Source organism: Giraffa tippelskirchi, chromosome 5, assembly GCF_054371585.1.
Source record: "Giraffa tippelskirchi isolate mGirTip1 chromosome 5, T2T-mGirTip1v1.2.pri, whole genome shotgun sequence".
Classification (NCBI taxonomy): Eukaryota; Metazoa; Chordata; class Mammalia; order Artiodactyla; family Giraffidae; genus Giraffa; species Giraffa tippelskirchi.
The window spans coordinates 171110098-171132582 of record NC_137279.1 but is presented as its reverse complement, the minus strand read 5'-3'; the positions used below and the strand labels follow the sequence as shown (position 1 = coordinate 171132582).

Below are 22485 nucleotides of genomic sequence, written 5' to 3'. Positions count from 1 at the left end.
TGGAGGGTCACAGTTCAAGTATTGCTGAAGGCTGGCTTGGAGAATTTTGAGCATTACTTTACTAGTGTGTGAGATGAGTGAAATTGTGCGGTAGTTTGAGCATTCTTTGGCATTGCCTTCCTTTGAGATTGCAATGAAAACTGATCTTTACCAGTCCTGTGGCCACTGTTGAGTTTTCCAAATTTGCAAGAGTGTAGCACTTTCACAGCATCATCTTTTAGGATTTGAAATAGCTCAACTGGAAGAGAAGGCAATGGCAACCCACTCCATTACTCTTGCCTGGAAAATCTTATGGACAGAGGAGCCTGGAAGGCTGTGGTCCATGGGATTGCTGAGAATCGGACACTACTGAGCGTCTTCACTTTCCCTTTCATGCATTGGAGAAGGAAATGGCAACCCACTCCATTATTCTTGCCTGGAGAATCCCAGGGACAGGGGAGCCTGGTGGGCTGCCATCTATGGGGTCACGCAGAGTCAGACACAACTGAAGCGACGTAGCAACAGAAGCAGCAGCAGCAACTGGAACTCCATCACCTCCACCAACTTTGTTCGTAGTGATGCTTTCTTAGGCCCACTTGACTTCACATTCCAGGATGTCTGGTTCTAGGTGAGTGTGAGTGATCACACCATTGTGATTATCTGGGTCGTGAAGATATTTTTGTACAGTTCTTCTGTGTATGCTTGCCACCTCTTCTTAATATCTTCTGCTTCTGTTAGGTCCATACCATTTCTGTCCTTTACTGAGCCCATCTTTGCATGGAATGTTCCCTTGGTATCTCTAATTTTCTTGAAGAGATCTCTAGTCTTTCCGAAATGCAGTACTTGGATGCAATCTCAAAAATGACAGAATGATCTCTGTTAGTTTCCAAGGCAAACCATTCAATATCATGGTAATCCAAGTCTATGCCCCGACCAGTAATGCTGAAGAAGCTGAAGTTGAATGGTTTTATGAAGACCTACAGACCTTTTAGAACTAATACCCTAAAAAGATGTCCTTTTCATTATAGGGGACTGGAATGCAAAAGTAGGAAGTCAAGAAACACCTGGAGTAACAGGCAAATTTGGCCTTGGAGTACAGAATGAAGCAGGGCAAAGGCTAATAGAGTTTTGCCAAGAGAACACACTGGTCATAGCAAACACCCTCTTCCAACAACACAAGACAAGACTCTACACATGGACATCACCAGATGTCAACACCAAAATCAGATTGATTATATTCTTTGCAGCCAGAGATGGAGAAGCTCTATACAGTCAGCAAAAACAAGACTGGGAGCTGACTGTGGCTCAGGTCATGAACTCCTTATTGTCACACTCAGACTTAATTACAAGAAAGTGGGGAAAACCACTAGACCATTCAGGTATGACCTAAATCAAGTCCCTTATGACTATACAGTGGAAGTGACAAATAGATTTAAGGGACTAGATCTGATAGACAGAGTGCCTGATGAAATATGTATGGAGGTTCATGTCATTGTACAGGAGACAGGAATCAAGAGCATCTCCAAGAAAAAGAAACGCAAAAAAGCAAAATGGCTGTCTGAGGAGGCCTTACAAAAAGCTGTGAAAAGAAGAGAAGTGAAAAGCAAAGGAGAAAAGGAAATATATTCCCATTTGAATGCAGAGTTCCAAAGAATAGCAAGGAGAGATAAGAAAGACTTCCTCAGTGGTCAGTGCAAAGAAATAGAGGAAAACAATGGAATACTACTTAGCCATTAAAAAGAATGAAATAATGCCATTTGGAGTAACATCAATGCACCTGGAGATTATCATATTAAATGCAGTAAGTCGGACAAAGACAAATATCTTATGATATTGCTTACATGTGGAATCTAAAAAACAAATTATACAAATGAACTTATTTACAGAACAGAAAAAAACTCACAACTTAGAGAATAAACTTATGATTACCAGGGTAGGAAGCAGAAATTGAAGGGATAGATTTTGAGTTTGGGATTGACATGTACACACTGCTATATTTAAAATAGATAACCAACAAGGCCCTACTGTATAACACGGGGAATGTTGCTCAATATTCTGTAGTAACCTAAGTGGGAACAAAATCTGAAAAAGAATAGATACATGTATATATATATAATTGAAGCACTTTGCCGTACACCTGAAAATAACACAACATTGTTAATCAACTATTTCTTGCTTTCAGTCTCTTAAGTCACGCATCCAACTCTTTTCCAACCGCATGGACTGTAGCCCACCAGCCTCCTCTGTCCATGGCTTCTCCAGGCGAGAATACTGGAGTGGGTTGCCATTTCCTACTTCAGGGGGTCTTTCCCACCCAGGGATTAAATTCATGTCTCTTGCATTGGCAGGTGGATTCTTTATCACTGAGCCACCAGGAAAGCCCAGAATATTCTTACTGTGGAATAATATACAATAGTGAAAATAAGTGAATAAATAAATAATACAACACAGTGATATGAATAAATCTTAGTAACATATCATCAAATGTAAAAAGCAAATCTCAGAAGATCATCTACTACATTATATCCCTTTTGTGAAGCTTCAAAACAGTGAAAATTAAACAGTATTTTAACTATGCATATGTATTTGATAAAACTATTGTAAAATTCAGGATATTAGTTATCTTTGAGGTGGAGGCATAGGATTAAGAGGCAAAAAGAAGATGCAAGTTATTGTTCATATTATTTTCCTTTCATTGGATAGTGGGTTTCTGAGTATTCACAAGGTTATTTAAAATGATAAAGAATCAAAGGGGCATGCATAGATCAATAATGACAGCATATATGAAAAAAAGAATTATGATTAATCCAACAGCATATCTAAAGTCATCTTTAAAAAAATAAAATTAAAAATGTTTGAGGTTTTCAAGGCTAGAAATACTAGGGGCAATATAGAGATAAGACTTAAGCCAAACTTCCTAGTTCAGTTTGGCCATGGCCCACTCAGTCAAGCTGGATAGATACCACTGGTGAAATTTGTTGGAGCTCATTTAAGAATATCTACACTAAGATCTGGCCCAGAGATTTTTGGTCAAGTCTGTATTCCCACAGGCCACCAAGACTGAGTGAGGACAGATGCAGTGTCCAGCAATGGGCCAGGTATCAGGATGTAGTGAAATAGACTAAGTAAGAAGTATAGGCTACATTCTATCTAGCATTCTCATCTGCTAATTTGGTATGCATATGTAATTATTAATACAATCATACCTGAAATTTTTCACAGGCTATTAGCTATTACTCTGAATTTATGCTTTCAAAATGTGGTACTGGAGAAGACTCTTGTGAGTTCCTTGGACTGCCAGGAGATCAAATCAGTCAATGGTAAAGAAAATCAACCCTGAATATTCACTGGACAGACTTATGCTGAAGCTGAAGCTGAATACTTTGGCTACCTGGTGCATAGAACTGACTCATTGGAAAAGACCCTGATGCTGAGAAAGATTGAGGGCAGGAAGAGGACAGAGGATGAAATGGTTGGATGGCATCATCAACTCAATGGACATAAGTTTGAGGAAACCTGGGAGATAGTGAAAAACAGGGAAGCCTGGCATGTGCAGTCCATGGGGTCGCAAAGAGTTGGACATGACTGAGCAACTGAACAGCAACAGTACTTTCATACATGTTATTTCCTTTCCATACTCAGAAGTCTGTGCAATAAGCATGAAAGCAGACATAGTGAGTATTGTTACTCAAGTATATATAGTTAAGAAAACTGAGGCACAAAGAAGTGACGGAGGAAGAGGTAAAACAAGAACTGAAGTCCACTTCTGTGTGAGTCCAGATCTAGTCCTCTTCTGCTATGTCAAGATACCTTTTATCTTCTTTTTTCTCAAACTGAAAATTTGGAGGGTGCTTTGACTATTTATATCCTAGAAAACAGTCATAACTCATTAATCCCACTTCTAGAAATCATACTCAAGCATTTAACCTAAAAGGTAACTATAAAATATTACTATTACCATCATTACTATTAATGATGGTTATCATCCATGCTTTCCAAATGGCTACTCTAAGTACTACAGAGGCTATCCTAGCTAATCCAGGTGTTAGTATTACCACTTTATAAATGAGGAAATATGTGCAGAGAGTTTTAAGTTATAGATTTGATAAAGATCACATGGCCAGGAATTAACTTCATGGGCTGAACCTGAAGTCAATGTTCTTCAATATTATGCATAGTTAAGTGGAACTTTCATAGCTTCAGGTGACTCCATTGTTTCCCCACTGACTCCTAGGTAATATAGTAAGCTTGACAGCTAGAGAAAGTGTTAAAATAACTCAATGTCTAACCATGTTTATAGTTGGTAAAGAATCTGCCTGCAGTGCAGGAGACCTGAGTTCAATTCCTGGGTTGGGAAGATCCTCTAGAGAAGAAAATGGCAACTCACTCCAGTATTCTTGCCTGGAGAATCCCACGGACAGAGGAGCTGGGCAGGCTACAGTCCATGGGGTTGCAAGAGTCAGACATGACTTAGCAACTAAACCACCACCATCAACCATGTTTATAGGGAGGGACAAAGATGATGTTGGTAAAGTTATGGCAAGGGATACTTTGGGATGTGAGCAAAATACAGCAACAGAAAATTCCTACCACAGATAGATTTTCTTGCTGAATTTGATTTTATGTCCAATTGAGAATCAATTCCAGTTTGGGGCTAGGAAAGAGTTGAGTTCCACCAATTTTTCTGGGTTACATTTGACAAGCTCTTTGATCTCTGAATGTGTATAACCTGTGATTTCCACACATATTCAACTGCCTGCTTGATTAGTACAATTTATTGTCTGATAGGCATCTTAAACAACGTAGCCCAAACAGAACTTTTGATATTTCACTACCAAAATGGGCTCTGCTCTCAGCCTTCCTCATTTCAATAAGTGACCATGCATTCACTCGGTTGCTCAGGATAAAAGCCCAGGGGTCACTGATTCCTGTCCTTTTCTCAAACCAAACCTAAGCAAGACATGTTGACATAACTTCAAAATACTTTAAAAATCTGTTCATTTTGATATACATTTATTATTATCAAGCCACCACCATCTCTCATTGGACCTCTGCAATCATCTCCTCCTTATTTAACTTATATGGAGAGTACATCATGAGAAATGCTGGGCTGGATGAAGCACAAGCTGGAGTCAAGATTGTCGGGAGAAATATCAATAACCTCAGATATGCAGATGACACCACCCTTATGGCAGAAAATGAAGAACTAAAGAGCCTCTTGATGAAAGTGAAAGAAGAGTGAAAAGTTGGCTTAAAGCTCAATATTCAGAAAACAAAGATCATGGCATCCGGTCCTATCACTTCATGGCAAATACATGGGGAAACAGTGGAAACTGGCTGACTTTATTTTTGGGGGCTCCAAGATTACTGCGGATGGTGACTGCAGCCATGAAATTAAAAGATGCTTACTCCTTGGAAGGAAAGTTATGACCAACCTAGACAGCATATTAAAAAGCAGAGACATTACTTTGTCAACAAAGGTCCATCTAGTCAAGGCTATGGTTTTTCCAGTAGTCATGTACAGATGTGAGAGTTGGACTATAAAGAAAGCTGAGGGCCGAAGAATTGATGCTTTTGAACTGTGGTGTTGGAGAAGACTCTTGAGAGTACCTTGGACTGCAAGGAGATCCAACCAGACCATCCTAAAGGAAACCAGTCCTGAATATTAATTGGTAGGACTGATGCTGGAGCTGAAACTCTAATACTTTGGCCACCTGATGTGAAGAGCTGACTCATTTGAAAAGACGCTGATGCTGGGAAGAAAGATTGAAGGAGGGAAGAGAAGGGGACGACAGAGGATGAGATGGTTGGATGGCATCACCAACTCAATAGACATGAATTTGAGTGGACTCCGGGAGTTGGTGATGGACAGGGAAGCCTGGTGTGCTGCAGTCCATGGGGTCGCAAAGAGTCAGACACGACTGAGCGACTGAACTGAACTGAATTATCTCCTAACTAGTCTCTCAGTCTTTCTCGTATATAATCCATTCTCCACACACCAGCCGGAATGACTATTTTGTAAACATAAATAGTGTTCTTTCCCAGCTTTAAATCCTCTGGAGGCTTCCTATCACACATACAATAAAGCCAGAACTATAAGGCCTATGAGCTCTGGCCTTTCCCTAACTTTGCAGCCTTATTTCAGATCTCTCTTCCCATCATCCGCTACTCTCCCAGCACTTTGCACGCTCTTTTTTTCTGAAATTCACAAAGCTTATTTTCCCTGGTGTCTATTTGCTCTTCTCTTTGCTTGTAATAATAATCCTTTGGATCTTTCTAAGACTGGCTCTTTCTTGACATTTGGGTCTTAATTTAAATATTTCTTCCTTAATGAGTCCTTCCATGATCACCCAATCTAAAATAGATCCGGAGGTTGGGGGGGCAGTTCCAAGATGGCAGAGGAATAGGACAGGAAGACCACTTTCTCCCCCAGAAATTCATCAAAAGATCATTTGAATGCTGAGCAACTTTCAGAAAACAACTTCTGAATGCTGGCAGAGGACACCAGGCAATCAGAAAGGCAGCCCATTCTCGTTGAAAGAAGGTAGGACAAAATATAAAAGATGAAAAGAGAGACAAACGAGTTAGGAATGGAGATCCGTCCTGGGGAGGGAGTCCTGAAGAAGGAGAAGTTTCCAAACAGTAGGAAACACTCTCACAGGCAGGTCTGTGGGGAGTTTTGAAATCTCAGAGAGCAACGTAACCACGAAGGAAAAAAACCCACAGAATATGCACCTAACTGCAACTGCCAGTGGAGAAGTAGCCCACAGACGATTGTGTCCACCACCAGCGAGCAGGGGCTGGTCAGGGAGGCGCGGGCTGCATAATCAGTGCTAAGGGTAAGAACCGGCCCTGCATGCCCTGAGGACAACCCAAGGGAGCTAACATGAGATTGCAATCCAAACTGTGGGATCAGCAAGGAGAGAAAAAAAAGAGAGAACTTTGCTGTGAAAGGCTCTAACGCGCAGCCTGACCTGCTCAGAGTACAAAGGACTGAGCGAATACCAGAGAACTAGCCAGCTGTGTAGAGAGGCTCCTCCTCCCCGCCAGAGGCAGAGAGGCAGGCAGGCGACAGCCAGAGCTGCAAGGCAAGGGTCTGATCCAATCTCAGCCCCAGAGACCGGAATCCTCCACCAAACTGTGAGCATGCTCCCAGTTACTAACCACGTCTTCCTGGGATCCTGGATGGTTGACATCTGCCAGGAGGGTTGCAGCCTGAGATCAGCTACCCGGAGGAGACACACGGCACACCTGAGATGGTGCTCTCACGGTGCACCCGGGAAACAGAGCAGCCGGACCGGGGAGGTGATTAAGATGCATGGCCCATCTGGGACAGTGCGCTCACCAAACACCTGGTCGCCTGAGCTGCTCAGACCTGGGAAGGACACAAAAAGCACGCCCAACCGAGTCTGTGCCCTTGCGGAGTACCCGAGAACTTAAGTGGTTTAGACCTGGAAAGTGCATGAAATGCATGGCCCGCTTTGGACAGTGCCCCTGCAGAGCACCCTGTAGCCTGAACAGTGTAGACCCAGGAAGCACACGCTGCCTTGAGCTGGGGTAAATCCAGTGTGGTCCATACACCGTGAACACTCCCCGCACACGCCAACAATATTTGTTTGCAGCATCCCTTCCTCCCAACAACACAACTGAACAAGTGAGCCAAAATAAGTAACCACCTTCGCCCCCTTGCGTCAGGGTGGAAATTAGGCACTGAAGAGACTTGCAAACAGAGGAAGCCAAAATAAACAAAGAAGAGGGAACTGCTCTGGAAGTGACAGGTGCAACAGATTAAAACCCTGTAGTTAACATTGACTAAGGATTGGAGGGGACCTATAGACCTTGAGAACAAGTACAAGCTGGAACAAGGAATTATCTGAAACTGACCTGACCCCACACTGCCCAAAACAGCTCCAGAGAAATTCCTAGATATACTTTTACTATTATCAGTTTTTAATTTTTTAAATTCTTTATTACTCCTTTAGTTTTCATTTTTAAGCTACTATTACGTTGCAAAAAAAAAGACCCTGTTTTTTTAAAGCAAATTTCATATATATATTTTTTTTCATAATTTTTGTGATTGATTTTGTTTTGTATTTTTAATATTGTATTTTTGAGAGTCTAACCTCTACTCTAGATTTTTAATCTCTGCCTTTTGGTATTTGTTATCAATTTTGCACCTTTAGGATTCAATCTTCAACATCCATTTTCACTTAGGGGTGTGATTACTGGCTTGATTGCTCTCTCCTCTTTTGACTCTCCCTTTTCTCCCCCAGGTCATCTCTATCTCCTCCTTCCCCCTTCTCTTCTCTACTTAACTCTGTGACTCTCTCTGGGCATTCTAGGCTGTGGAGAACACTTAGGGAACTTATTACTTGCTAGCTTGGTCTCTCCCCTTTTGACTCCCCTTATTCTCCTCCTGGTCACCTCTATCTCCCTCCTCCGTTTTCTCTTCTCCATGTAACTGTGAACCTCTATGGGTGTCACTTGCTGTGGAGAATTGTTTCACCATTAACCTAGATGTTTTATCATCTGTGCTGTATGGATGGAGAAGCCTTGAGGCTATGGTAAGAATAAGACTGAAAGCCAGAGGCAGGAGGATTAACTCCAAAACTTGAGAACATCAGAGAACTCCTGATCCCAGGGAACATTAATAAACAAGAGCTCACCCAAAAGCCTCCATACCTACGCTGAAACCAAGCTCCACCCAAGAGTCAACAAGTTCCAGAGTAAGACATACCATGCTAATTCTCCATCAAAGCAGGAACACAGCCCTGAGCATTAAAAAACAGGCTGCCCAAAGCCATGCCAAACGCATAGACACCCCAAAACTCACTACTAGACACTTCACTGCACTCCAGAGAGAAGAGATCCAGCTCCACCCACTATAATACAGACACAAGCTCTCCTAATGAGGAAAGCTTGACAAGCCACTAGCCCAACCCTACCCACAAGGAGCAGGCTCCACAATAAAGAGGAACCACAAACTTCCAACCTACAAAAAAGCACCCCAAACACAGCAATCTAAACCAAATGAAAAGGCAGAGAAATAGTCAGCAGGTAAAGGAACATGATAAATATCCACTAAACCAAACAAAAGAGGAGGAGGTAGGGAGTCTGCCTGAAAATGAATTCAGAATAATGATAGTACAGATGATCCAAAATCTTGAAAATAAAATGGAGTTACAGATAAATAGACTAGAGACAAAGATTGAGAAGATGCAAGAAATGTTTAACAAGGACCTAGAAGAAATAAAGAAGAGTCAATCAATAATGAATAATGCAATAAATGAGATCAAAAGCACTCTGGAGGGAAGCAACAGTAGAATGACTGAGGCAGAAGATAGGATAAGTGAGGTGGAAGATAGAAGGGTGGAAATAAATGAAGCAGAGATGAAAAAAGAAATGAGGATAACCTCAGAGAGCTCTGTTACAATGTTAAACACCCCAACATTCTAATCACAGGAGACCCAGAAGAAGAAGACAAAAAAAAAGGCCATAAGAAAATAACTGAGGAGATAATAGTTGAAAACTTCCCTAAAATGGGGAAGGAAATAGCCACCCAAGTCCAAGAAACCCAGAGAGTCCCAAATAGGATAAACCGAAGGCAAACACCCCAAGACACATATTAATCAAACTAATGAAGATCAAACACAAAGACCAAATATTAATAGCAGGAAGGGAAAAGCAACAAGTAACACATAAGGGGATCCCCATAGGGATAACAGCTGATCTTTCAATAGAAACTCTTCAGGCCAGAAGGGAATGGCAGGACATACTTAAAGTGATGAAAGAAAAACCTACAACCCAGATTACTATACCCAGCAAGGATCTCATTCAAATATGAAGGAGAAATCAAAAGCTTTACAGACAAGCAAAAGCTGAGAGAATTCAGGACCACCAAACCAGCTCTTCAACAAATGCTGAAGGATCTTCTTTAGACAGGAAACACAGAAAAGGTGTATAAACTCGAATCTAAAACAACAGAGTAAATGGCAATGGGATCATACTTATCAATAATTACCTTAAATGTAAATGGGTTGAATGCCCCAAGCAAAAGACAAAGACTGACTGAATGTATACAAAAACAAGACCCCTATATATGCTGTCTATAAGAGACCCACCTCAAACCAAGGGACACATACAGATTGAAAGTGAAGGGCTGGAAAAAGATATTTCATGCAAACGGAGACCAAAAGAAAGCAGGGGTAGCAAAACTCATATCAGATAAAATAGACTTTGAACTAAAGTCCAGGAAAAGAGACAAAGAAAGACACTACATAATGATCAAAGGATCAATCCAAGAAGATATAACAATTATAAATATACATGCACCCAACATAGGAGCACCTCAATGCATAAGGCAATGCTAACAAGTATGAAAGTGGAAATTAACAGTAACGCAATAATAGTCGGAGACTTTAATACCCCACTCATACCTATGGATAGATCAACCAAACAGAAAATTAGCAAGTAATTGCAAAATTTAATTGATACAATGGACCAGTTAGACCTAATTGATATCTATAGGATGTTTAACCCCCAAACAATGAATTTCACCTTTTTCTAAAGTGCACGCAGAACATTCTCCAGGATAGATCACATCCTGGGCCATAAATATAGCCTTGGTAAATTCAAAAAAATTTAAATCATTTCAAGCATCTTTTCTGATCACAATGCAGTAAGATTAGATGTCAACAACAGAAAAATAAAAACTATTAAAAATACAAACATACGGAGGCTAAACAACACACTTCTGAACAACCGACAAATCATGGAAGAAGTCAAAAAGGAAATCAAAGTGTGCACAGAAGCAAATGAAAATGAAAACACGACAACCCAAAACCTATGAGATTCAGCAAAAGCAGTGCTAAGGGGAAGGTTCATAGCAATACAAGCCTACCTCAAGAAACAAGAGAAACATCAAATAAATAACCTAACTTTACACCTAAAACAACTAGAAAAAGAAGAAATGAAGGACCTCAGGGTTAGTAGAAGGAAAGAAATCATAAAAATTCGAGCAGAAATAAATGAAAAAGAAACAAAGGAGACTATAGCAAAAATCAACAAAACTAAAAGCTAGTTCTTTGAGAAGACAAAGAAAATAGGCAAACCCCATTAGCCAGACTCATTAAGAAAAAGAGGGGAAAAAATCAATTAAAATTAGATATGAAATGGAGAAATCACAACAGACAACACAGAGATACAAAGGATCATAAGAGACTACTATCAGCAACTATATGCCAATATAATGGTCAACTTGGAAGAAATGGACAAATTATTAGAACACTATAACCTTCCAAAACTGAACAAGGAAGAAACAGAACTTAGCAGATCCATCACAAGCATGGAAATAGAAACTATAATAAAAAATATTCCAACATACAAACGTCCAGGACCATATGGCTTCAGAGGTGAATTCTACCAAAAATTTAGAGAGGAGCTAACAGCTATCCTACTGAAAATCTTTCAGAAAATTGCAGAAGAAGGTAAACTCCCAAACTCATTTTATGAGGCCACAATCACCCTAATACCAAAACCAGACAAAGATGCCACAAAAAAATAAAACTACAGGCCAATATCACTGATGAACATAGATGCAAAAATCCACAACAAAATTCTAGCAAACAGAATCCAACAACATATTAAAAAGATCATACATCATGATCAAGTGGGTTTTATCCCAGGGAAGCAAGGATTCTTCAATATTTGTAAATCAATCAATGTGATACAACACATTAACAAATTGAAAGATAAAAGCCCTATGATTATCTCAATAGATGCAGAGAAAGCCTTTGACAAAATCCAACACCAATTTGTGATAAAAACTCTCCAGAAAGCATGTATAGAAGGAACACACCTTAACATAATAAAAGCTACATATGATAAACCCATAGCAAACTTTATCCTCAATGGTGAAAAATTGAAAGCATTTCCCCTAAAGTCAGGAACAAAACAAGGATGCCCACTCTCACCACTACTATTCAACATAGTTTTGGAAGTTTTAGCCACAGCAATCAGAAAAGAAACAGAAATAAAAGGAATCCAGATTGGAAAAGAAGAAGTAAAACTCTCACTGTTTGCAGATGATATGATCCTCTACATAGAAAACCCTAAAGACACCAACAGAAAATTACTAGAGCTAATCAATGAATATAGTAAAGTTGCAGGATATAAAATTAACACACAGAAATCCCTTGCATTTCTCTACACTAACAATGAGAAAACAGAAAGAGAAATTAAGGAAACAATTCTGTTAACCATTGCAACAAAAAGAATAAACACTTAGGAATAAATCTATCTAAAGAAACAAAAGACCTATATATAGAAAACTATAAAACACTGATGGAAGAAATCAAAGATGACACAAATAGATGGAGAAACATACCATGTTCATGGATCAGAAGAATCAATATAGTGAAAATGAGTATACTACCCAAAGCAATCTATAGATTCAGTGCAATCCCTATCAAGCTACCAATGGTATTTTTCACAGAACTAGAACAAATAATTTCACAGTTTGTATGGAAATACAAAAAACCTTGAATAGCCAAAGCAATCTTGAGAAAGAAGAATGGAACTGGAGGAATCAACCTGCCTGACTTGAGACTATACTACAAAGCCACAGTCTTAAAGACAGTATGGTACTGGCACAAAGACAGAAATATAGATCAGTGGAACAAAATAGAAAGCCAAGAGATAAATCCACGCACCTATGGACACCTTATCTTTGACAAAGGAGGCAAAAATATACAATGGAGAAATGATAATCTCTTTAACAAGTGGTGCTGGGAAAACTGGTCAGCCAGCTATAAAAGAATGAAACTAGAACACTTTCTAGCACCATATGCAAAAATAAACTCAAAATGGATTAAAGATCTAAATGTAAGAACAGAAATTATAAAACCCCTAAAGGAAAACATAGGCAAAACACTCTCTGACATAAATCACAGCAAGATCCTCTATGACCCACCTCCCAGAGCAATGGAAATAAAAGCAAAAATAAACAAATGGGACCTAATTAAACATAAAAGCTTTTGCACAATGAAGGAAACTGTAAGCAAGGCAGAAAGACAGCCTTCAGAATGGGAGAAAATAATAGCAAATGAAGCAACGGACAAAGAATTAATCGCAAAAATAAAAAAGCAGCTCCTGCAGCTCAATACCAGAAAAATAAGAGACCCAATCAAAAAATGGGCCAAAGAACTAAACAGACATTTCTCCAAAGAAGACATACAGATGGCTAACAAAAACACCTGAAAAGATGTTCAACATCACTCATTATCAGAGAAATGCAAATCAAAACCACAATGAGGTACCATCTCATGCCAGTCAGAATGGCTGCTATCAAAAAGTCTACATGATAAATGCTGGAGAGGGTGTGGAGAAAAGGGAATCCTCTTACTCTGTTGGTGGGAATGCAAACTAGTACAGCCACTATGGAGAACAGTGTGGAGATTCCTTAAACAACTGGAAACAGAACTGCCATATAACCCAGCAATCCCCCTGCTGGGCACACACACTGAGGAAACTAGAATTGAAAGAGACACGTGTACCCCAAGTTCATCGTAGCACTGTTTACAATAGCTAGGGCATGGAAGCAACCTAGATGTCCATTGGCAGATGAATGGATAAGAAAGCTGTGGTACATATATACAATAGAATATTACTCAGGTATTAAAAAGAATGCATTTGAATCAGTTCGAATGAGGTGGATGAAACTGGAGCCTGTTATACAGAGTGAAGTAAGTCAGAAAGAAAAACACCAATACAATATATTAACGTATATATACGGAATTGAGAGAGATGGTAATGACGACCCTATAAGCAACACAGCAAAAGAGACATAGATATAAAGAACAGACTTTTGGACTCTGTGGAAGAAGGTGAGGGTGGGATGATTTGAGAGAATAGCATTGAAATATGTATATTACCATATGTGAAATAGATGACCAGTCCATGTTCGATGCATGAAAGAGGGCACTCAAAGCTGGTGCACTGAGATGCCCCTGAGGGATGGGATGGGGAGGGAGGTGGGAGGGGGTTTGGGATGGGGGGCACATGTATACCCTTTGCTGATTCATGTCAATGTATGGCAAAAACCACCAAAATATTGTAAAGTAATTATCCTCCAATTAAAATAAATTAATTAATTAAAAAAAAAATAGGCACACTGAGCTGTAACCCAGGAAGACCCACATCCATCTGAGGTGCTACGGGCGTGCCTTTCTGCCGCCAGTCCTAAGGGTGACTCTTCTCAGGCCAAAGCAATATCCACAACCAGGGCCAGAGCCTATGTGTCCCCAGGGGGAGGGGCTCACTCCACCTCAGTAATGGCCCACGTTTCAACTTACACCACTGGTGCCATGTTTTTGTGTTTTCATTGAGAAAGTTTTCCTTCTTGATGAGATGCTTCTTTTTAAAACAAAACAGAAAATAAAATACGACAACCTCCCAAACAGTGTTTGTTCTGGAAGCCTCCAGGTGGCTCACTTCTTGCCCATCTGGGCCTTGCCTTCTGAAACGCAGATCCCTAACTAGAAGAACTTGGAGGCAGTCACAACCAAAAGGTGCCCCCAACAATCTCCCTTCTTCAGAAGCACCTGCCTGAAGGTGTTCTTGTCACAGGAAGCTTCTGAGGTTTGGAAAAGAAAGTGGCCAAATGGTGAGACTGGAAGGCAGGGCAGGGAATGGAGCAAAAGGCTCTGAATTTGCTAAAAACCACTGAGCTGTACAATACTGAAAAAGTGATATTTATGGTATGTAGCTATATCTCCATAAAGCTTATGAAGGGGAAAGGCGGGAGCAGTGAGAAGAAGGAACTCCAGGTGATGGGACCAGATGTGGTCACTGACTAGCCACGTGTTGTCCCCTACAGCCCTCATCAAGTCTTTATAATACCTGCATACTCATTTAATTTGACAAATAAATAATTAACCCTCTAGTACAGGGCTTCCCAGGTGGTACAGTGGTAAAGAATTTGCCTGCCAATGCAGGAGACTCCGGAGACATGTGCTCAATCCCTGGGTTGAGATCTCCTGCAGAAGGAAATGGCAACCCACTCTAGTATTCTTGCCTGGAAAATTCCATAGACAGAGGAACCTGGCAGTCCATGGGGTTGCAAAGAGTTGTACACAACTGAGCACACACACACACACACACACACACACAAGCCAGGGAGCAAGGTGGGAAGGAAGGCCTGGGCGCTGGGGAAAGTGATATGAGATTGTGGGTAAGAGCCTTGGGTCCTGGAGGAGGCCTGTTCACTGTAAACTGAAGTGGTCAGCTTTCCCTAAAGCTTCCTGATCCTGCAAAAGGTGGACCATTTTCTTTGTTGAAGTTTCAGGACAAGTGACAGGCTTCTCTTTGCAAACACCAAATCATTCTTGGCTTCAGGGTCAAACTTCTCAGTCAGTGAAGATCAAAACCTACAGAAGGCCTGGCCATGGCCCCTACACATTCCAGGTTCTAGGACAGCCCTGATCTCATGTCATTTTATTCTTTTCAAGAAAAATGACATATTCAATGAACTTAAGACCTTTCATAAAAATAAATGGATATAAGTAAATATCCATCAACAGACAAATGGATGAAGAAGATGTGGTATATATATATATATATATATATATGATGGAATATTACTCAGTCATAAGGAAAGAATGAAATAATGCCATTTGCAGCAACATGGATGGACCTAGAGATTATCATACTAAGTGAAGTAGGTAACAAAGAGAACAACAAATACCATATGATATCACTTATATATGCAATCTAAAATATGACACAAATGAACATATCTATCAAACATATCCACCAGACAGAGAACAGACCTGTGATTTCCTGGGGTGTGTGTGGAGGATTGGGAGTTTGGAATTAGCAGAAACAAACTATTAAATATAGGATGGCTAAACAACAAGGTCCTGCTGCATAGCACAGGGAACTACATTCAATATCTTCTGATAAATCATAATGGAAAAGAATGTGAAGAAAGAATACGTATTTATATATAACTGAATCATTTTGCTGTACAGCAGAAATTAACACAACATTGTAAATCAATTATATTTCAATAAAATTAATTTTAAAAATGAAAAAAAAATTAAATTGAGCCTCATTTTCTCTGTACTTGATCAGCCTTAAATACCTGTACTTGTTTGTTATCTCTCCCCATTAGAATGTAAGGTTCATGAGAGGAAGAACTATGCTTGTCTTATTCAAAGGTGAATATCCAGTGCCTAAAACAGTACCTGGCATAGAGTAGGTGCTCAATAAATGTTTACTGAATGACCAAATCCGTAAAATTGAGAGAGTAAGGGTTTCCATGGTGGCCCAGATGGTAAAGCATATGCCTGCAATGTGGGAGACCCAGGTTCGATCCCTGGATCTGGAAGATCCCCTCTGGAGAAGGGAACGGCTACCCACTCTAATATTCTTGCCTGGAGAATTCCATGGACAGAGGAGCCTGGCGGGCTACAGCCCATGGGGTCGCAAAGAGTTGGATACAACTGAGTGACTAAAACATATACAATACCTCCCTCACAAGATGGTTTAAAAAGATTGTCATACTGAGTGAAGTAAGTCAGATAGTGTGTGTGCTCAATTGTTTCTTTCGTGTCTGACTCTTTGCGACCCCATGGACTGTAGCCCACCAGACTCCTCTGTCCATGCGATTTTACAGTCAAGATTATTGGAGCTGGTGTCCCCCTTCAGGGCATTGTGCCAACCCAGGGATCAAATCCACATCTCCTGCATCTGCTGCATTGCAGGCAGATTCTTTAGCTCTGAGCCACCAGGGAAGTCCCAAGTCAGACAGAGAAAGACAAATATCATATGATATCACTTATATGTTGAGTCTTAAAAAATGGTACAAATTTACTTATTTACAAAACAGAAACAGATTCACAGATGTAGACAACAAACTTATGGTTACAAAGTGGAAAGGGGGAGAGGGATAAATCGGAAGATTGGGATTGACATATATGCATTACTATATATAAAATAGACAATTAATAAGAACCTGCTACACAGTACAGGGGACTCTACTCAATACTCTGTAATGACCTATATGGGAAAAGAACCTAAAAAATATAGGTATATATATTTATATGTCATATATATATATGTGTGTGTGTGTGTATATATAAACATATATATATATAAACCTAAAAAAAGTATAGGTATATATAATTAAATGTCATATATACATATATACATATATATAAAGCCATACAGCAGAAACTAACATAATATTGTAAACCAACTACACTCCAATAGAAATTAATTTAAAAAGATGGTTTAAACACTGAATAACATGTAGAAATAAATGCTTAGTGTAAAGTAGGTGCTCAATAGATATGGCTTTCAATAATGATATTGTGATACACTTGAACTCAAGATTAATATCTGTTCCACTTGCTCTTCCTACTCATCTCAAGGATACACTAGAACAAGTGTTTTGCTTCTCAATGACCTGGATCTTCATCTGTAAAATCAGGATTTAAAAATCCTACCTTGTAAGACTTCAGAGATTAGATGAGATAGGATGTAAAGCACCTACTGTATTAGGTTCCCTTCTACTCTCATTTGTCATAAGGATCAAATGGGATAGTTGATAGGAAATGTGCTTTATAAACTGTGAGGAGCTATTTTACTGTAGGTTTGATATGCTCAAGCTGAGATCTGCAGACAGACAGATGAAGTCAGATTCATTAAATTCTGGCTGTCAAATAAAATATGTTTTAAAATATAAATTTTGGACTCTTCAGAATCAAACAGGATTTTTGCTGCCAACAGACAGCACAAGGCTCTGCCCAAAGCCATTAACACCACAAAATCCATGCTTGGCAAAGCTAGTCCTCATATTGGCAGATAGGTTTTCCATTAACAGATGGGAATCTCGCTCTTGGAGCACTTTGGGACAGGACTCAGAGGTACTCTGGATAAAGCACTTGTATGCCCAGTAATCCACTGGTCATCAGGTCCTTATTTCCTGCACCTGCTCATCTAGGTGGCTACAGTTCCTCAAGTTGGAGGGAAGCTGAATTCCTCTTGGCTGTATATATGATGTTTAACACTTTCTCCTCTGCATAGACTTCTACTTAGTTAAGAGAACTGGATGATTATTTAGAGTTTGTCCTACAAATGCATGTGGATTTCAGTGATGAGAAATGATGTACAGGCTGTGCCTATTCTGAATTACAAAACCTGGTTATCAGCAAAGGCACACTTTGTGAGCTTCTGTTTCTATTGCAAAGTGCCAGTCTCCACTGGGTCCTATTTCTACAATTATTTAACATTTATTGAGCGCCAATAATGTGCCGGGATCACCCTCTCTCTAATCGTGTCACTAATGATCCATCAGACTTCTCTGGGTGATGGGAAGAAAGAGGAGCAAGTTAATTATCAGTGTGGCATTCAATCGGAGTCAGTTAAATTGCCCGAATTATTGAAGTTTAGCTACTCAAGTAAAATGGTGGCTAAATCTACAATGAAAACAAAAACAACTATCTTATTTCTAGGAGGAGTAGGGAAGAGTTAGAAGGAAAACATCAACTGTTCTGGCTGTTAAAAAGGAAATCAAAGATGTCTAAAATAGGACATAATCAGATGGAATCTGGAATACATAACTTCTAAACTTTTGCTCATGATGTTCCTAAATTTTAAACACGTTATTTTTACTTCAGTTCTGCATGTTAAAAATTTATATATTAAGATCAAATTCAAATGCCAACTCCACCAAGTAATCTAAGGTGACCTTGGTATCTTCCTAGATATCTCTTATGTTCATCTTCAAAAATCTACTTATTGTCCACATCCTGTCAGTTATTCCTCTTAAAAACTTTTCATACCTTATATTTTAAGAGTAGACACTATTTCAGTCAACATAACATCTTTGTCCCACATCCTTTCCAAGGAAAATGAGCTCAGCTCAGTGTCTTGGCTCAAGCTAGGTTCTACAGAGGCTGCCCAGGCAGCAAAGTAGTGAGGCTGATCCTTCGTTGTGAACCTAAGTCAAAGAACAACTGTCTAAGACCAGAATAAGGTGGCGTTAAGAAGCAGGAAACTAACTAAATGTCAATGCTTAGATCTGAAAGGAAGTATCTCCTCTGGTGATCAGAACTTGTTCAGGCAAATGCCTTCAGGAACGCAAGCCTGGAGATATGCCCTTGGGCGGGTAGAGAGAGCCTTTATTGAGCTACAAGACATGGAGCCAGAGGGCAGGAGAAGTTAAGGGCTCTGAGTCAGTTTGGACATCTCTAGCATACATCACAGTGTCTGGCACATATTTTGTCTTCAGTGTATTTTTTAAAATGAATAGTGCCACAGAATTTGTCAGCCACTAAGGTTAGGAATTTTCTGGAAAAGTATAATCATCATAATCCAGGTTCAGAGAATCAAGCATCCTTTTCAAAGGACTAACTTGAGCAAATTCAGCAAATTTGCTCTTGTGTGATTTTTCTCCTTGAATTTAAATCTTGTATTTAGAATTGGTAATGGCTGAGAGATAACCCCCCTGAACCACTTAAGGCAGAGCATATTGTTACTGCTGGCCTTTATCTGTATAATCAAATAATAAAGTCAAACTGGCAACCAAAGGCGAGCTCCCAAGCTAACTCTAAAATAGTTTCAATGTTATTTGTTCAGTAAACTGCAGAACATTAAATTTCTATATTAAGTAAATTATAAGGAAGAGTGCACTTTGCAAAATTAAAAAGTTCTTGGTTACTCTATCTATTATTCCACTGGGAAAGTTTCCAGAGTATGCCTTGTACAATTAGATAACTTTTTGCATGGATGGTGGGTGGTGGGGAAAGGGTTCTGAGGCTCAGCATATACAGCACCAGGATTCATCTGTAATTCCATAGCTCATCTCTGGGCCCTGAGGCAGAAATCTTTAATGACAAGCACCCAGCTTAGAAATGCATTCATAACTCTAACCTTCTGCCTCACATTAGGAATATTGTGAAATCAAGAGATAAACTATGTGAGACAGAGCTGGAAGGGTTAGTTTGAAATCTTTTGGCCCTAAAATTTCCACACTGGGCCTGGAGGGCCTTAGAAGTTTCCCAGAGAATCTTAAGGTTCACAATGCTTCAGAACTCCTGTTGATCTGTTTTACACGCTGGAATCCTCTATAAAATTCCTACTGGAGAAAGAGTTCTCCAACAAAAAGCAGCCTTGAAGAGCAATAATCTATATAGATATAGAGCAAACGGCACTATTATTGGCACAAGTCTGACATGATTCCTTATTTATGTATCTTCACTCCTTCACTTAGTATGGAATCTCAGGCAAACTACCAAAGAGTTGTTCATCTATAACATGGTGACAGTATTATAGTAGATACTGGCTACATATTGACCAATACCATTTATTCTGTGAAAGAGTTCATATTTCAGTACACCTTGCAGGTAGGTTGTTCCACATGATAGTGAGGATGGAAGTTCCAAGAGATAAGAGTACAGATGGAAACTAATGTATGCCACTTCCAGGCTTAGACTTAAAATCTTCCATGTGTTTATGTTTTCTTTTTCCTGTATACAAAGACCTGGAAGGCAATGGGTTAAGGGAGACTTTATTGAAGTACAAGGCATGGGACCAGAGGGAAGGAGAAGTTAAGGGCCCGGAGCCAGTCTGGATATTTCTATCAATCCATCACAACATCTGGCACATATTTGGGCTGTGCCAATGGGGGCTATAGTCCATGCAGTCGCAAAGAGTCAGACACAAGCAAGCAACTAACACAATGGGTTGAGGAGGACGATATCCTAAAATTGAAGGATCTTGAATCCCAGAGTTATCCCTTGAAAAAGAACCATGCATTGGAACTTTCTGACTCAAATCACCTTGTGGTGTTTGTTAGAACTAACCCTTTATTGTGTTAAGCTACTGGAATGTGAGGTTAGTATTACATATGCTGACTACCTAGCCTCAAAATTTGGAGAAAGTTTACATAAAATATATTCAAAAGCAGAATAATGCATGTCATGTAAAAGTTATTCAACAAATCTTAACTGAAACTTTTTAGAAAAGACAAAACTGATTTAAATCACAGAGAAATTAGGGGCAGAGATAGGACTGGAAACTAAACTAATAGCCATCCTACTAACACTCAATCTACATTCCTTGACTTCAGACAAGTCCATCTCCTTGACCTTGGACAATTTCTTCCATCCATTACATAGAAAGCTTGTTCATGCATTAATTCAACAAATATTTATTGAGTATCCACTATGTGCCATGTAGTCCTATTCTAGATCCTGAGTATACAATTTGACCAAGATGAACAAGGTACAGCTTACATGAAGTTTATATTCAAGTGAGGGAAAACAATAAACAAAAAAATAAAACATATATAAAGAAAATATGACAGTAATAAGTATCGTACAAGAAATTAAAACAAAATGCTATAATGACACAGAATGGGTAGCTACTTTTGAGTGGGTGGTCAGAAAAGACTTCAGTGAGAAAGTAACATTTAAGTGGAAACCAGGATAACAAGAATGAGTCTTGCTTCCAGGAAGAAGTGTTTTCTGGATGGAAATGCAGCAAAGGCAAAGTCCTAAGGCATTAAAGATTTTAGCTGGCTGACCTTACTAAAAGACCTCAGTTTTTTTCATTGAGGCACAAGCTCACTCTCAGTGGTTCTGAAGACAGAAAGGAATTTGAAAATTTGCTGCTTCACCTTCCTTTACCTACTGCCCTCCAGTAAGGTTGAACTTTGGAGTCTCAATTTACTAACTTAAAAAAGTTACTTAACTAACAATGCTGAGTTTCTTCATCTGTAATATGGAGATAATACACATACACCATACAGGATTATTGTGAGATAATACATGTGGCATGCCTAGGACACTGCCTGCCTTTAGCAATGCTCAATAGCTGAGAGAGGAAGAGGAGATGTCGCTAAGGTTATAAAGGTGATACAGTATGTAGTTGCATGGAAGCCAAACTTATTTAGATCAGAAAAAGCACTTAGAAAACACATCATCTAGAAATTGTTTTCCAGCTTGGCCAAGAACTCCTTTATATTAATAGTTTTTTTCTCTCTAGAATAAACAATGTATTAGCAAGAATTTGTTGAGAACACTGACATTTATTTTCATTCATGTCCCTGAGCCCATCCTCCTATATGACCCTGGTGTGTAACCTAGTGAGTCCTCACATCAGTGTCTGATTATTTAGGTATTTTCAGTCTCTCCTCCATGTTCAGTCGGGAAATCTTTCCAGACAAGGAACAAAGATCAGAGAGGAAGGGATTGTTGCCTTCAGAGAAACCATCTCATCTCTCCTTTAGCCAGTTCTCTGTTCTTGCTTTCTTGGGTCCCCATTCGATCCACCCAATACCCTCTCAAGGCATGAGGTAGATGAGGTACATACCATTACCTCTGTGTGACAGATGAAAAAAGTACAACAGGATGAGCAAAGTGAAGACTACAACTCAGGTCTTTTGACTCTATGTTACTTCTTGATGTAAAGTATTTTGAAGGAATGACCCAATGTTTTCTT

At 39.5% G+C, this 22485-nt stretch overlaps 1 protein-coding gene across 10 annotated transcripts in view; it reads right to left on the bottom strand.

The window, feature by feature from the left end:
* The window catches only part of LOC145504408 (BEN domain-containing protein 5), a 1377102-nt gene that overhangs the window by 853847 nt on the left and 500770 nt on the right, over positions 1–22485 (bottom strand). The window lies entirely within an intron of this gene.